This window comes from Pyxicephalus adspersus, chromosome 6 (genome assembly GCF_032062135.1).
Source record: "Pyxicephalus adspersus chromosome 6, UCB_Pads_2.0, whole genome shotgun sequence".
NCBI classification, from domain to species: Eukaryota; Metazoa; Chordata; class Amphibia; order Anura; family Pyxicephalidae; genus Pyxicephalus; species Pyxicephalus adspersus.
The window spans coordinates 5364916-5382556 of NC_092863.1; positions in this window are offsets into that span (position 1 = coordinate 5364916).

Sequence of the window (17641 nt, forward strand, 5' to 3'; positions counted from 1 at the left end):
GCTTCAGCAACAATTTCTACGCGCCTCTTGACTTACTAAGCTGTCCATTAAGTTAAAAACTCCGACCAAACTCCTATACTTTGTTTAATGTGAGCGGAGCAGATTGGAAGTCGAAGAAGCTGGCTTTACAATTTGACCGCCCCGAGGCTCTCTTGTGTCTTTACCAGCAGAAACGGCCTGATTTGTATGAAAAAAAGTGACCTAAATACAGTGGAGAGAGAGGCCAGGGAGTGGATTTCATCTGTCAGCGAGCAGGGGTTACGAAGACAATCTCTGCCCGTCTATATGGAGTAAGGGATTTAAAAAAGCAAATCAATAAGGGGAGAGGTGAACGGGAAAATGACACTTGAGTCGTATTATTTGCAGACACTTTTGTCTCTCGCCGGGCTCGGCTGAATAGGGGGACGCGTGCAGCTGCCGCAAAAGCCCACCCCGCCTCTCTCTCTTTCGGAGCGCTGAACGAGACAATAAAAGTTAACATCTTTTTGATCTGATAGGTCGCTCCATCATCCTTGAGAGTCGCTTCCTTCCTCTCGTGCTGACCTTTCCATTTTGGATGAGCTGCGAGTCTTTTTTTTTTTTATTCGCCGAACGGTCTCCTTCGTGACAAAGGCTGAATGGTAATCAGGTTAACTGGACGCTCTGAGCCTTGTGTCGGCTTTGTTAATGCCCGTGGGCAGCACCTGGTGCTCGCAGCCCCGAGACGCGGCGGCTTCATTGATATCAGTCTGGCTTTAGCGCGGAGGAGGCGGCGGCGGTAGCGAGCGAGATTAAAGAAGCAAAAAAAAAAAGAAAAGGAGACGTGAAAAAAAAATGAAAAAGTGCATCCAACTTTTTGCTGCAGTGTCCTTGGCTGATGCTTTAGAGAAGTTGACGCCAACTACGGTAGCAGTAGATGGACGGGACGGTCATCTGGCGGCAGGTTTTCTGTCGGTGCCAAATTTGCCGCAGCTGGTGCTTCCGTAAAGGTCTTGTTGAACTTCTATCACTCATTAAAGTGAACCTGTATTTTGCACAGAAGCATTTTGACCTAACCTGAGCGCAAGTTGCCTGTAAGTCTGTTTGCTCCCCATTCAGTCCTGGCTCCAGTGTGACTGTCAATGGCCTAAGAAATATGGTCATGTGATAACAATGCTTGAGAAACCTCTTTAGCATGCCGTAAATACTAATAAATGTTGATCGGGCCTTAAAGTGTTTCCGAGGATTGTTGATAGATTTCTCATTCTGTGTCCCTACTAATTGCCTGCTGATCTTCACTCAAACAGAAATTGTTCCAATGTGGACATTTGTTCTGGTGACAACTGTGCAAGAGGAGCTTAGAGCTTTTCTTCTAACTTTCTGTATCATCCCCAGGGCAAGAAGTCACAGGAGATTTTCCCAAAGGAACATGAGCATCTAAAAGTGCAGTATAAGGGCTATAAAGAGAGATTCATTCTCTCTAATTCTTCTGGTCAACAGAACAGGAGGGGAGGGTAAATCTTCCAAAAAGGGATTTTTCTTGCTTTGAGAAGGGTGCAAACCATTCTTTATCTATACAAAAAGAAAAAGTTTTAGCTACAGAAATATTTTAGATGACTTTCATCTTAGATAAATTTCAAAGGGGCCTAAACCGCAACCTTTGATGCCACCAAGGGGCCACATATATGATGGTCATAGACTGAAGACTTGCCTAAGTAAACAGAGTCAGAGATCAGGAGCATGGTATGTGAAACCTCTAAAAATCACTGCCATGATGGGGCTGCATTGAGAAGCACTAAAAACTGCATTGGAAGCACCCAAGGACTACAGGTGAAGCACTAAAAACTGCATGGGAAGCACCAAAGGACTACAGGTGAAGCACCAAAAACTGCATGGGAAGTGCCAAAAGAACTACAGGTGACGCACCAAAGAGTCACACGAGAATCATAAAAGAATGACATAGAAAATACCAATAGGCCACATGGGAAGCACCAAAGAACTACAGGTGAAGCACTAAAAACTGCATGGGAAGCACACAAGGACCAAAGGTGAAGCACCAAAAACTGCATGGGAAGCACCAAAGGACTACAGGTGAAGCACCAAAGGGTCACATGGGGAGGACCAAAGAACTATATACTCACCTTTGGTCACAGGTTGGAAGTAGGAAGATTGTGAGGTATAAATTGATGCCTTTTAGGTTTAAGCAACACCTGCATCTGGAAGTCTGGAAAATGTTTTACCGCTGAGATGTCTAACACTGTATTATAGTTAGGACAGGGCAGAGTCATACTTATTCATACCAAAAAGCATACCTTCCAACTTTTGGACTTTTGTAATATGGACTCCTGGGATTTAAATGTTCCACTGCAAAAAAATAGACATGGTTAAATTTCACTGAATATTGGGCATGGTATGGGTATATAAAATGTAAATATATCATTAGCATGCACTGTACATGGTCTCCATGCCTTGTTCTTACAAAAAAAAACCCAATCTGCCCACTGTACCGGTAAAAAAATATAACATCTGCCCACAGGTTTCACCACTCTGTAATAATGATGAGGATGTGGCAGACAAATGACAGTGTTGCTGGCAGGATCCCAGGCATACAGCCGTATAATACAGGAGCACAGGTGATGGAAGCAGTGAATGGCTATGATAATGGTGTGTGCAGGTGATATGACAATAGCGGTTGGATGGCATTCCTGTTTTTCCTATACACACCCTCACTTCCTCTTTATATGTTCTGGTGTCCCATGCCAACTGTGTGTGACCACCAGCCCCACTGCACACCAAGTGACCTCATTCACCATATAGACCAAGGACAAGTGCTGCTTCTAGGACCCCCGGACATAGTGCACTTGTCCTGAGTGTCTTTTGCCAGTCCTCCTATTTAAATAAGCTGCTAAAACCCAACAATAAAAAAATTGTGTGGGTTACTGATGCCAAGGTGTGAATATGGTGTCCATATATAAAAAAAATCCACTTTTTTATCCTTTGTTATCTCTCCCTGCTATTAATCTCCTGCAACCTCCTCTTTGCCACTTCATGTCTACATGCACTGCAGTTTCATAGCATTTTGCAGGACAGGTTTGCTGAAGGTGACTAAAGGTAAAATTGTTACTTGTAGCCTCGTAAGTCAATTGACCGGATTTATTAAAGCTCTCCAAGGCTGGAGAGGATACACTTTCATCAGTGACGCTGGGTGATAAAGCAAACCTGGAATGGATTTCTTAAACGTCATTGGCTATTCGTTAGTAAAAGTTTTTAATCCTGGACCAGATCCATTTCAGGTTTGCTCCATCACCCAGATTCACTGATGAAACTGTATCCTCCCCAGGCTTGGAGAACTTTAATAAATGGGCCCAGTATGTCAGTATGAAACCAGGGGCCGAGTCTTGTCACCCTATACCAGGAAGCTCCTGCACAGGGACTGTCATGGCAGGAACATCTGGTCTGCGTGACCATTATGAATGGCCTTGGTGGATTGATATTTAGAGCTTTTAGCAGTAGGGTGTGCATACAAGGTGGGCAGAAATGCCCAAATACACAAACAGGAATTCTGGCAGGGAGATCTAACTATGGTAGCCTGAGCTTATTGGGTGACTGACCCTTTAACCCGAGCATTCTCACATCCATTGGATCAAGTTTTAAAGGGTTGATCTGCCAAATCATCATCATTTTGTAATATATTGTTTTTGCCCCACAAAATGGGCAATCAACCAACATGACCATATGTATTATAAGTAACCACCAGTTCATGAATGAATGGAGAATCTAAGATAGGAAAACCAATGAACCAATGGGGGTCGCCATATTTATAAAGTGGTAACAGGCATGATCACCACATATGGTCAAATATCGCTCACCATTATTTGATCACCATAGGTCAACCTGATTGATTAAAAAGAAGTGTACATGCCTGCAACCGAAGTGCTTGAGCCCCGTCTATGGGGTTGATTTATAAAGCAGTGAATTGGATATTCAATCAATATTGAAACATTCCCTGGTGGAAAATCGCCCAAGTACGTTTATTTCAATGGTCACCTGGAAATGTTTCAGTGAATGTCAGATTCACTGCTTTATAAATAAAAAAGGGGTTAAAATTTTACCCGGCACATTAAACTGTAACAACAAAGCGACATAAACATAAAAAAAAAATTAAAATAAAAAATGTAAGTAATGTTTGTGGTGTTTTTTTTAGTGTGTGCTTTAAGCCTCACACCTCTGCGTTGTTTATTTTCCTGTGTGTGTAAATCAAATGGCAGGGATGAGCGGCAGACAGCGGTGACAGCGAGAATGTGCGCTGTGTATTAGATGATGTTTATCTAATCCTTTTTGTTCCAAGAGACACTAATGAATTGGTTACCTGATTTGGCTTACTCGTTCCAATCTTATTATATGCGGCAATTTTGCGAGCTGCCCCGGCTCTACCTGAACTCTACGCTCGTATTACAAGCGCTGAAGTCGTGTGGTTTTACTTTGTATTTTTATTTAATGTAATTTTTTTTTTTTTTATAAAAGTGCGTAGGAATATGATTGCTTTAAAGTAAATGAAAAGCCTAACTAGAGGACATTTCGTTTTTTAAAGCAATGCTATTTCTATTTTCATGAATAAAATCCTTGATTTCTTCATCCTTTATCTCAGCACTGCTGCTGGTCTGTTGCAGACTCTTTGCACGTTATTCCAGTAATGTCTGCATGGCATTTCTGCGGCTGGATTTTCTGATGGTGTCGGTCTTTGGACGGCCGCCACCAGCTCCCTTTCGATTACATTATTGGAAGGGACTGTTCTAATTAATAACATGGAATACCCTTATTGAATGTCTTTATTTGGGTTTTATATTGGAACCTCCTGGACAGGTTACCTAGCCTAATTGTGTATGTTACATTATCAACGACTCTAACAATTAATTCCCAATACCCAATTAAGTCCAAAGTGCATTTAGACCACTACCCCCCTTTTGTACGATTCTGGCATTTGGGTACAAGTTCAATTACTGATCTTCTATCCTTTCAATTTACTTCGTTACCTGGTCAATATTCCAAGCTCTCAATTCCCCTGAGGAAGCCTACGAGGGCGAAACGCGTCGGGAGAGACCAATAATAGGAAAATGATCTATATTGACCCTCACTTGGTATACATTATAACAAACCCGATGTAATGTATCTAGATTCATAATCTCAGAGTACTAAAATATATATATGTGTATGCTAAGATATCTATTTTATTTTGTTGAATACCAATAAATGATTTAAATAAATTTTTTACAAATTTTGCATTAAAAGGATACTTTTCTCTCCACTACCTAAGTCACGATTTCTATCCCTTAGAAACTGATCACGTACCAAACATTTCTGATGGTGTGTTCAATATCCAGGTCGTCACAAGCTTTTGTGGCAGGGTGACAACGCAGGAGCACAAATGGGAGATGGGGACAGAGCGTTGTCACCTTATAACAAGATGGGTCTTATACAATCTGCATGGCAGGATCACCGCAAATTATTTTACTGAAAGCTGCAGTTTTATAAAAACTTCTGAAATAAGAAGGTAAAGCTTAAATGAGATTTTATGATTAGATTTACATCTAAACTGTTATCAGGATGGATAGATAGAGAGCTAGTACGAGGAGAATAATAATACAGAGGGATAACAACAAGAAAGGGAAAGAAGAAAAAGATAATACAGAGAGAAAGAGAGAGTAAGGGCAGAGATGAGAGAGAGATAATAAAAGAGGGAGAGAGAAGAAAATATAGCAGAGAGAGAATAAGAGAGCAGATAAGAGAGAAATAATATTTAGAGAGAAAGAGAGAGGAAAGGCAGAGATGAGAGGGGAGAGAGAGAGAGATTAGAATAAAGAGAAATAATAAAGGAGAGAAATATTAGTAAGTGAAAGAGAGAGATAATTTAGAGAGATAAAAGAAAAAGAGAGAGTAAGGACAGAGAAGAGTGAGAAGAAAGTAGTATGGAAGAAAAAGAGAGTAGTAAAGGATGAGAGAGAGATAATATTAAAGAAAAGTAAGAGAGAAATAGAGAAATAATAGAGGAGGGCAGAGAATAGAGAGAAGAAAGCAATAATAGTATGAGGGAGATAGAAATAATAGGGAGAGAAAAGAAGGAAAGAGATAAAAATAATAATAAGATAGATAACTGAATAAAACAGATAGAATGTAAGAGCGGGATAAATAATATTCAGATAGAGAGAGAATAAGAGAGAGAGATATTAGTAAGAGAGAGGAATAATATTAGCAAAGGGAGTGAGAGAAAACATACACAGACAGATAATGGCAAAAAACAAAAGAGAAAGAGAGAGAAATAATAGTGAAAAAGAAAGATATACATAGGAAGACAGAGAGAGAGAGATAGTAGTAAGGAAGGAATTTGTATTTTCTTATACAGATAATAGGCAGCACACTAGTCTCCTTCATAAATTCAACATTTTATCTTTTCTGAGCCATAGCTGAAAAAGCTGAGTATGTATGGATTTCAATGAGCTTTTACCGCAGGCTTCAATCAGACAGAGAGAGCTGAAAAGCAGTCACCATCTCCCTACATAACCCATAGTCCTCTGGGAATGAGGTAACATCTCCACCCAATATAGCCAATAGTATTGGGATCCCAGGCTTTTTGTAGGATGTTTTATGATAATTCATAATGATATAATCATGCAAACAGCACACAGGGAGGTAAAAAAAAATCTATCTATCTATCTATCTATCTATCTATCTATCTATCCTATATCTATCTATCTATCTATCTATCTATCTATCTATCTATCTATCTATCTATCTATCCTATATCTATCTATCTATCTATCTATCTATCTATCTATCTATCTATCCATCTATCTTTCTATCTACAATCCCTGATGATCCTGCTATGAATGACCTTGTTAAAGTGTGACAACACTCTTCCCCGTCTCCCAGTTTTGCTCCTGTGTTGTCACAGATAAATAATACAAGTTGCCATTTCTACACAAAACGAACATGCTTGGATCATAGATGTCAGTAGTGCATGGACGGTAGATTTGGGCTACTCATCATCTCCTTTAATCCTGCCTCATGGAATGTAACATTACTTTACTAGGCACCACAGGTGTAATGGGGGAAATGGTAATATAATAACTACCTGCCCCCACAAAAAGGTACATTATCTGAATTTTCTGTTTTTATTAACCAGTAGCAGATATTTGGGTAAACACATAATATAATAAATAGTATCATATACTGTATAGATATATTTTATTTGACATTTGTTTGGCTGATATTGGCTTTTTAATCTTAAGAAATGAAAATATGCAGTGAGATTTATTGGCTTCCCCCAAAAAATTGTTTTAAAGACATATGATTATGGTAGGGACATTAGATTGTGAGCTCCTTTGAAGGACAACTAGTGACGTGACTATGGACTTTGTACAGCACTGCGTAATATGATGGCGCTATATAAATATTGTTTAATAATAATAATGATAATATTAATAACAACCAAAATCATAAAAGCTCTTCTGTGCAGGGTCCTCTCCTCCTGTGTCACTGTCTGTACCTGTCTGACATTTGCAACCCCTATTTAATGTACAGCGCTGCGTAATATGTTGGTGCTATATAAATACTGTAAAAAATATTATTATTAATAATAAAATAATTATTATGAAAATAAAAATTGTGAAAATACAAAATGGATAAAACAGAGGAGGAAAGAGAACAGGAATAGAATATATATATATATTTATTTTGCTTTTTTTTTTTTTAATAAGTTTGAAAGTGTCACCTATCCCTCATTATCACCTTCTTTGCCAGCCTATCGGACAATGGAGATGGCGAGTACCCACTCAGAAGGCAGCGCTGCAGAGAAGCCTCTAGGACTCTTGAAACAGAATAAGTGCTAATCAGACAGGCACTGTGCTGAGTGCTCCTGCGGAGTTACCCTGGCACAGAAATTTTGCTGTCTGTCTAGAGCTATGAGGTAACGTCTGGATATTGTGCCAAGCTGCAGCAAACACTCCCTGGATCAACATTTCTTCAGAAAAAAAAAGAAAGAGAGCAAGAAATAAATAAATAAAAAAAAGTTCGACAATCATCTTCTAGACGCTTCTAAGCGACTCTTCCTCTTTTCTCTCCTTTTTTTATTTTTTTATTCCTTGTGGTCCATGCCCTCCCCAGCCAGTCTCAATCACTTTTATAGCTAAAAGCTGTGCAATGCAGTATATCAAGGATGCTGTTTCATATTTTGGCTGTTAAGCCGTCTTTAGAAGGGGAAAAAAAATCCTGGCAGCGACTACGACCGCTATAGGAAGATCACACAAAAAAAAAGTGCTGCTTTAAGCCTTCTAATTTTAGTCGTGAAAATTCAAACGCTGCAAATAATAAGCAAGTCGGTTTTTGTCGGGCTGCGGGAAGGAAGATAATCCTTTATTTTGGGGGGGGGGGGGTGGTCAGAATGCCGCAGATAGGGATGATTGTCAGCAAGCGTTTGTGATGCGTCACTATGTCTCATGTGAATTTATTTTGTTAGGTTGTGTCGTGGGTTGGGATACATACTTTGTTTCTGGAGATTGGATGGGAATATTTAATTCAGAGGGGGGCACTTTATGTAGGGTGTGTGATATTTTTAGGAATGTCGCAAAAGAAAGTTTATTCTTGGCTATTGTCAGCTTTATTTAGGAGTTTTTGAGATCAGAAGAAAGTTTCAGCAAAATGTTACCATTTATCAAATGCATTGGGGGCAGGAAAGTCAAATTTGTACATGAATTGAAAAACAAAAATGTAAACTCATGCAGTCCCTGTATATGGTGGCTACATTGGTTTTCAGAATGCTTCCTGTACAATGCTCGCTGTCTTCTACCTGTGGAGCAGCAGCGTTGTCACCTCAGGGCAAAAAGTATGGTAAAACTACAGAAAACCTCCCCTTTAATATTATTCATAATATTGGGGTGTTTACGCTATATAGAGGAGCTGAGTGAATTTTTTGATATGATCAACAGGTATTTATGAGCAGATATAATAACAAAACACAGCATAATATAGCTAACAGAGCAAAAGGGATCAATTAGAGTTCATTGTCAGGGTTTACATACAAAGTTATTTTTGGTGGCTTTAAATAGTTTCTGATGGTTGGGGAAGCTCCTTTACCTATCCTGGACATCTCGTTTTGGAAAAGTATCCCCTTCTAGGTGCAACAAAGTCTTTGATTGCCATGATTAGCACACAGCCTTGTTTATAAACAAAGCCATTTCACACAGCATTGGAATTTTTTTTTTTGGCTGTGCTGCATGAAGAAACTGAACTATATCTTTAGTGAATGTTCAGCAAAAGTGAAATTCAAAATTCAAACTCCAAAAAATGACGACGTATCCTAAAGCTGCATACACACGTGGAACTATAGTCGTTGGAAAGGATCTTTCACGTTCCTTTCCAACGAATAAGCACTGCATGAACAAATTCTGTACATACAGCACCATTCTGTTCTATGGAGAGGGGAGAGGGAGAACGTTGAAGCGGCACACTGCTGCACGCTCTCCCTCCTCCTTTGCATTACGATCGTTAGTCGTCCATGGTCCGTGGATCCACCAGGACGGTCGTTCAGACAATGGACGGCGGGCACTGTACACACGCCATGCCAGTTTGCAAAATACCACTTTTGCCAGCAGCAGGAGCAGTTGTAGTCCAAAGATTTGCACTACAGATGCATGCAGATCTTGTTGCTTGCAGTGCAGTTTGTCTGGCCACACAGCAGCATTTTGCTGTGCACCCGAGAGCTGTCAGCTATGCGATGCACATATATCATCCTTACTGTCAGCTCTATATTATTAGTGCATTTATATCTATATGGGTCTGGGATTACACTGGGTGCCCCTAATAGGACTCTTTAAGTGGACCTGTCATTACAAAAATAATATTTAATACTTCCTTTGTGCTCCCTTACATGACCTAAATCCTTGGCAGTAATCTAGCGGTCACTGGCTTCTGAGCACATTTCACATGATTGGAGAGACTAGACATGAGGAGGGCAAAATCTACAGAAAGTGATATATGACATTCTAGGCCTGCTTTCGTAGAAATACCTAAAATTATTATAATAAATTCTCTGCACCCCCTGCACAGCAGATTTTAGATGGACTATAGGAGGCAATCAGGCTTTTTTTTCATTGCAGAGTGCTTTCGGCCTAACATATAGAAGAAGAGGGCACAAAACAGACATTTGCTGTTTCTTAGGTTATTTCATGTGCAAATATCAGTGTCAGGTTCCTAATCAAATAGCATGGTGGAAGTGGATGTGAATCACAAGCCTTGCTGGACACTATTCCAAACATTTGGTGTTGGTTTCAGCTGTCTATTTACCCATTTGGCTAGAGGTCCTCTTTGAAAACAAAAGCCCATCGCATCAGTTCTTCCTATACCTGCACGTCTGCGTGTAATGCCTAATATCCGCCGCATTCCCGCATTCGCCTTTGCAGGGATGAGTGCTTTGGATCTTTGTTTATTGGAAGCTCGGTGGGGAGCTGATCCGGCCTGTTCTTTTCCAGAGAGGCTGTTTTAAGATGAGATCTTTGACGCTCCACTATGTACTTCTATCACACTGAGTTACTCACATCTGATGTGTCTGTCTGGATATCTGTAGAGTACAAATAAGGCAACAGGAGACAGTCACTCCTTTACAGCTCATCATGTATTCAGGGGATGGAAAAAAATCACCCCATCCAGCACAAAATGCTTGCAAATCAACTGTGCTATTTCAAATTGCATGGCTGCAAAGTTTTTATTTTTCCCTTGCAAGTTCAGCAAAGTTGGGACACATCAAGCCGATTGGAAATTCCCAACAGAACAGCGATTTGGTAAAATTCTTGCAGCTATCACATGAGATCCTTCAAACTAAGAAGCTACATCGCACCAATAAAGCAGTGAAAAAAATTAAGCCCTGATGAAGAGGAAGTTAACTCCCCAAAAGGTGGTGTCTGTTTTGTGAATTTATGAAGCCGTTAAAAACCCTGAGCCCTGGGTGTTCCTGCTTGGTGGGGGATTTTTGTATGGCCAGTTGTTAGGGGTCAGATGAGTATCGGGACCCCTTCTGTCCTCACATTTCTAGCTGTCAATACACAGTGAATAAGGGTTTCACTTGGCCAGTAGTTATATAACATGCCCAAAATTGGTTTTCTCCTTGATAAACCTCTCCAGCAATTAGGCATGTGCATAAACATTGGGGGGGAAAAGTGGGTGTTTTTTTGTAAGCTATATATATCTTGGAGGGTTTACTTTGGGAACTTTGTATAGGACTGTATATGATTAGGCAGTTGTAAAAAAAATCACTCTGCTCTCATCAAACTATTTTTTTATATTTGACGCATGCAGCCCAAAATTCTCTGTACTTTATTTGAGCATCGTATTTTAACACTTACAAGTCATCACATGCAATGATCTCAAAGGGCCTCCAGACAACAAAACTGGCCAAAACAATCACAAAGTGAATAACTGTGGGAATAAAGTAAACCTCTTTGACAATTGCCACTGCTGAAATAGCTAATTTTCTTCCATCCCTATGACGCTATCAAAATCGCGAAGGCCAAAAATGGAGCTTCTTCGGTTTCATTGTCACCTGGAACACAAAATTAGATCTGAAAAGCAAATATACTGTATTTGCTGCATAAACTCAATTAACCTTATAACAAAGGCCCCAAGGAGGACTTAGTAAGTGGCTCTATTTATACCAAAAATGTAATGATTTGTGCTTAAAAGGGATTTAGAGTGCAGCTTAACGAGCCGAAAGAGAGAATGCAATTATAGTTCCCCAATCCCGACGTCTAGAAATAATTAGCGATGTTTGTTAGGACGGGACTGGAAGTCAGATGTACACTCTCTGTCTTCCAACACCTAAAAATATCCATTGTGAGCAGGAAGCTCTCGTGGCTGCCAGCTGTGCCGTGACCATGCTTAGGTCGGTGTCACAAGGGGTAAAAAAAACCTGGGACACCAATGGGGCTTCAAGAAATCACCATGTTTTATATTTATTTATTCTTCAGGTCTGTAAATGAAATAACGTTTCTTTTTTAAATAGCAAGTTTAAGTATTATATTCAACCAAAGTTTATATTTTCTATCCCTTTATGAAAACATTCCATCTCTTGAATTCTTCAGTAAAATCATTAGCCTAAGAAAGGTAGCACCGCAGGGAAAAGTCTCAGAACCACTAATTATATTTTCCTGAATGGAATTTCCATCGTGTTGGATTCATTCGCTTTGTTCTTTTTCAGCACAAAATGAGCATCTTTAGTTTCACTTTGGATATCCCATATAGAGCCATTTTAAACACGGGGAGGTGATGTCTGGAGGCCTTTGATGATGGGACCCCCGAATGCAGAGTGAAATATAGTCGTTCCATGCTTGATTTTCTTGGTAGCAGTCAACAGGATGTGGAAAAGAATTAGCAAGTCAAGGCAGAATCATTGGTATGTGGTTAAACAGTCAATGACACATAGACACCAACCTTATAGAAGAAAAAGTTCTATTGGTGAGTTTTGGTGACCCTTGTCTTTATATGCCACCATTTCACTACTGGTATTCCACCAATCAGATCGGTCAAAGACCTCTTTCCCCAGATTAATGCATTGGCCCTTCTACCTCAATTGGCCAGGAAGCCCTGAAGCAGCAAGATTTCAAAATGTAGTATAGTTCCTCTTCATTTTTATTTTAAGGCTCAGTTCAGACGTGCAATCCACTGCAGGAATGCACTGAATTCCAACTGCAAATCAACCACAGTGAAGGCTTAACAAAAAAAAAACAAATTTTACACAATTTACATGTGAGGTCTGAAGGTGGTCAGCCAAAGAACGGCTTCCATAGACTTGAGGATAAACATTTCCCAACCACATTGCAAGCACTTGCAATGCAGGTAAAAGTGTTGTGAAGGACAGCAGATGACCCATAATCCTTTCCATTGTGTTCACAATAATCACAACTGAATTGTCTCCTTCTTATGAATTCTGGGTGTATAGTGAGAAAACAATGAGTGAAAAATAAAAGAGATCATCCACATGATTAATCTCAGCTTCAGTGACTTTGCTACTTTACCCTGTTTTAGTATTATTATTATCACATTATTATTATTACATAGTCATGTTACTAGCTGTACCTCAAAGAGGCTCACAATCTAATGTCCCTACCATAGTCATATGTCATTAACACAGCCTAAGGTCAATTTTGGGGGGAAGCCAATTAATCTAATGTGGGAGGAAACTCATGCAAACACAGGGAGAACCTGCAAACTCCATGCAGATAGTGTCCAGTTTGAGAATTGGACCCAGCGCTGCAAAGGCCATCCTGCTTCCATTCCAAGCTCATAACTCTATCATTGGAATGCTGCATAAAACAAAACCAGACATGTGATTTTTCTTTTAGCTTTCATTGTCAATGACAAAGCCCATTAACTATCCTTTGTGTAGAGAAGTGTGAATACATGTCCCAGGTAGGTGATTTGTCTGGTTTAGTTGGTCTTGACTGGTTGCTACTACTGGAACAGTCTGTGCTAAAAATTTCACTTGAGATTATCACCAGTTTACCAATTTTAAGCCCTAATGAAGTGGAGTCCTTTAGAACAACTGAAACGCATTGGATATTTTACAGAAATGTTATCTGCTTATGTGTCTCTTTCTTGCATAGTTGATACTTTTATTGACCACACAGCAGGGCCAATAGAGTGTAGATCACAATGCCTTGGGACCCCAAGTAACAGGCAATGCCCCCCATATGGGAGGGAGCTTTCAGGGGGGCTCTATACTATAGCTTTCTTTTCAGTAATTAAACTTGCAATTATGTCTGGTTGAGATGGAGCCATAGGTTCAGTTTCAGAAATGTTTTTTGTAGAGGGAAATGACTTTGGGTTGGCAATTTTCCAAAGAAAAATTAGCATTGGGCACGGGCTGGTGAACGGGTTAATGTTGCGGCCACGTCCAATTAGTGACACCTCCGCTTAGCCATGCTCATTTTTTTGCTGCAATTAGCAGATTTAGCTTTATAAACGGAATGGTCCTGGCACAGGAAACAAGCTGAAATAGATTATATCATACTAGGAGTGTGGGAAATAGACACTGAGATGAATCCAGCTGGATTTAAGGATGCCTAACTCCCATCTGCCACTTCTGGGTTCCTGGAGGACTCTGTACTCTACTCTATCAAACTCTTCCGAAATACCCTGCACTGCCGGGGACTTTGCACCTTACCCTTTAATTGCCCTGGGGTGTAGTGAGCATGCTGGTAAGAGGAGCAAACAGAGACAGATGTGAGCTCCTCACTCTGCTCCTTCCATTTCATTGTCCAATCACAGGCCAGAGGGGGGACCTATGCGTGTTACGGGAGAGAATAAAAAGAGGTTTACCTTAACCCATGACTACTTTTTTTATATCACAGGCAGGGTGAGAAGACATTTATTTTAAGACTTCGATAAGCTTTGTTAGCTGACAGATTTCAGTGCCATGATAAGCACTTTTTTCTGCTTTTAAGCGAACAGGAAATTTAAATTAGAACAGCACAAAAACTTTGCTGGAAAGCACAGCAGATGATTTATTTATACTGCAGCTCTGTGCCTTAATTTTAGCACCTAATAGTCAAAAGACAAGTTTCCTAAATTGGGATGGAGCGGGGGCATGTCCTGTGGTGATGCTGAGAATGGGGGAAAAGAAACCCCAGGGCACAGTGACGGGGGGAAGGCATACAAACACTTCACGATGTATTGAATCCCCAATGTTAAGCATTCACATTTTATCAAAGTGAATCCCACTGTCCGGACCGCCATCATGATGTCATCATGAGCCAGATTTCTCTTTATTTTTTGCAGTCAGTTTGCTTGTGCTGAATTCTGAAGCCCCCACAGATATATGGCATGGGTATCAGAGCAGTACGTGGGAATCACCTGTCAATCACTTCAAATAAAAAGAAGGGACGGGCATAACCAAAAATGTAGCTAATAACCCATTACCCACAGAAAATAGTGCATGCTCCTTGATATTTGAAATGGGCGCATTTTGTTGACCTAACTTTATATTTTTGATGGCGAGTCCACTGTAAGAGGCCGATACAGGCTGCAGTGCTGGGTAGGGTAGGTTGGGTAGGTGAAACAAACCACTAAACAAGTGAGTACAATGGCTCTTCTCATTCTACTTACATTTATGAGTTTTTGAGTAACTGGCTGGGTTTCCTCTACATTCTCTAAGGGATGCATCACCACCATCAATCTCGTGACCCAGCAGCAAGAAGGAGGCCTGGAGATATTTTGGATCGGGGCCCATCTGCATTATCCTGCATAGCTGCAGTGCCATTTTAAAAATTGCTGCCTCCACTTTAGCTTAGCCCCAATTCTACATTCCCTGCATGAATTCTTTGCATGTGCTTCAAACTTTGCACTTTGCCTTCCACAAGTCCCCTGAGGAAGCCAATACAGAGGAAACGCGTCGGGGCTAGAAATTTAATGTATTTAATTAATTAATGTATTTTAATGTATTTATCAGTTTCATATCAGTCAGAGACTTTTCATGTCTAGTACATAGGTCCCAATATACTCCTACTAAGCATTCAATAGGGGATGGGACCTCTTATTTTCATGATTCAAATTTGTATTGATAGTGTGTTGTATGATTATAATCACCACATATTACACTTCATTTAATTTGCCTACAAATCCCAGTTTCTTCTTTCATTGATCTTTGTTCTTTCCATTGTACAATTTTCTGGGGTAGGCTTGCATAGTATTTTTTGCAAAACCATTTTGAGGTTAGGTAGTTTCCATCTCTACTTAGCCCTATTTTTGCAAACTGCATGCTGCTCAGGGGCGTGTATTCCTCCTGGTCCCGCCTCCTCTAATCCATGGTTGGACAGCAGTTCTAGTAGGAAGCTAATGGAACATCCCAAGAGCAGCCAACATTTTTGTACAGATGCTGAGAACGCTGGATTTTGCCACATACCTCATCACCACATAATACACTTCATTTAATTTGCCTACAAACACCAGTCTCTTCTTTCCTTGATCTTTGTTCTCTCCATTGTACAATTCTCTGGGGTAGGCTTGAAGTGTTTTTTGCAAAACCATTTTAAGATTAGGTACTTTCCACCTCCTTTACTTAGCACCATTTCTACAAACTGCAAGCTGCTCTAGGGCGTGTATTCCTCCTGGTCCCGCCTCCTCTGATCCATGGTTGGACAGCAATTTCAGTAGAAAGCTAAAGGAATATCCCAAGACCAGCCAACATTTTTGTACAGATGCTGAGGATGCTGGATTTTGCCACATACCTCATCACCACATAATACACTTCATTTATTTGCATACAAACACCAGTTTCTTCTTTCCTTGATCTTTGTTGTTTCAATTTTACAATACTCTGGGGTAGGCTTAAAGTATTTTTTCCAAAACCAATTTGGGGTTAGGTACTTTCCACCTCTTCTTCTACTTAGCCCTATTTCTAGAAACTGCAAGCTGCTCTGGGGCGTGTATTCCTCCTGGTCCCGCGTCCTCTGATCCATGGTTGGACAGCAGTTCTAGTAGGAAGCTAAAGGAACATCCCAAGAGGAGCCAACATTTTTGTACAGATTCTGAGAACGCTGGATTTTGCAGCGGTGATGCCAGGTGAGATTATGACTCGACTTTATATTTGGAGGGGCAATTGATATCTCAATATACCCCCGTTCAGGACTTCTTATTAAACCCATAGACCCTAATGTTACTTTAAAGGGGACGGTCAGCAATGAATCATTTCAAAGACCACCAGTCAAGCCTTTAAAGTGGCTTATTTTTTTTAAGACAAAGGGATGTTTACTGTCTTCATTAAAACTAACAAGCAGCACAAAAACCAAGCCGGCTGATTCGTTCTGAGCTCTAACCTATAGCTGGGAGCCTTATTTTTTTTCCTGTCTCCTTTGATTTTTTTTTTTTTTTTCCTTCTACATTTTTTTTGTCTGAAGTCCTTGGTCTCCCGAGAGGCCAGAATACTCTTCCAAAAAAAAAAAAATTGCCTAGAAGTAGAGTTAACTACCAGACCTAATTAAACAGCAGCGTCTCCTGTGAGTGGATGAAATTCATACCCTGTGAATACAAATTAAAGACTCATTCTCTTCTGCATTCAGATCATTCGGAGACACTACACCTTCCTTAGAGCCAGACTAAAGTGATTTCAAAGTCAGACGCAAGTATCTTCAATTTTTTTTTTTGTTCCAAAAAAAATTGGAAAAAACTGCTTATTGCTGATTTTTTTCTTTCTTCTCGGCTCCGTTTGAAGCGTTTCCATTAAGACAATTAAATAATGAAAAAAAAAAAAAGTTTGGAGAGAAGAGACAAACTTACGGCAAGTTGTCTGCGGCCTTCATTGCGGTTGGCGTGGAAAGGTCAGGGGTGGCAGAGCGCTTACTAGAAGATAACGTTCACGGATAACTTAGGCTCTAGAAAGTTCAGGGTTTCTGATATCGATAGCAGCGCATCGCCGCTGTTTGCTTAATGTTACTAATGAAGCCCTGAGGAACTTATAATTACTTGTGAGATGTACGAGGGCATAAAAATTAATGACACCCAATTAAATAGTTCTAAATCATTGGTTATAAGCAAGCTGGGTCATTGTCCATGTCTGTAGAATAGGAAGAGATACCGAGAATTACACCCCAAGAGAAGTGGTACTGTGCAGAGTCCATACATACAGAATAAGAACAGATAC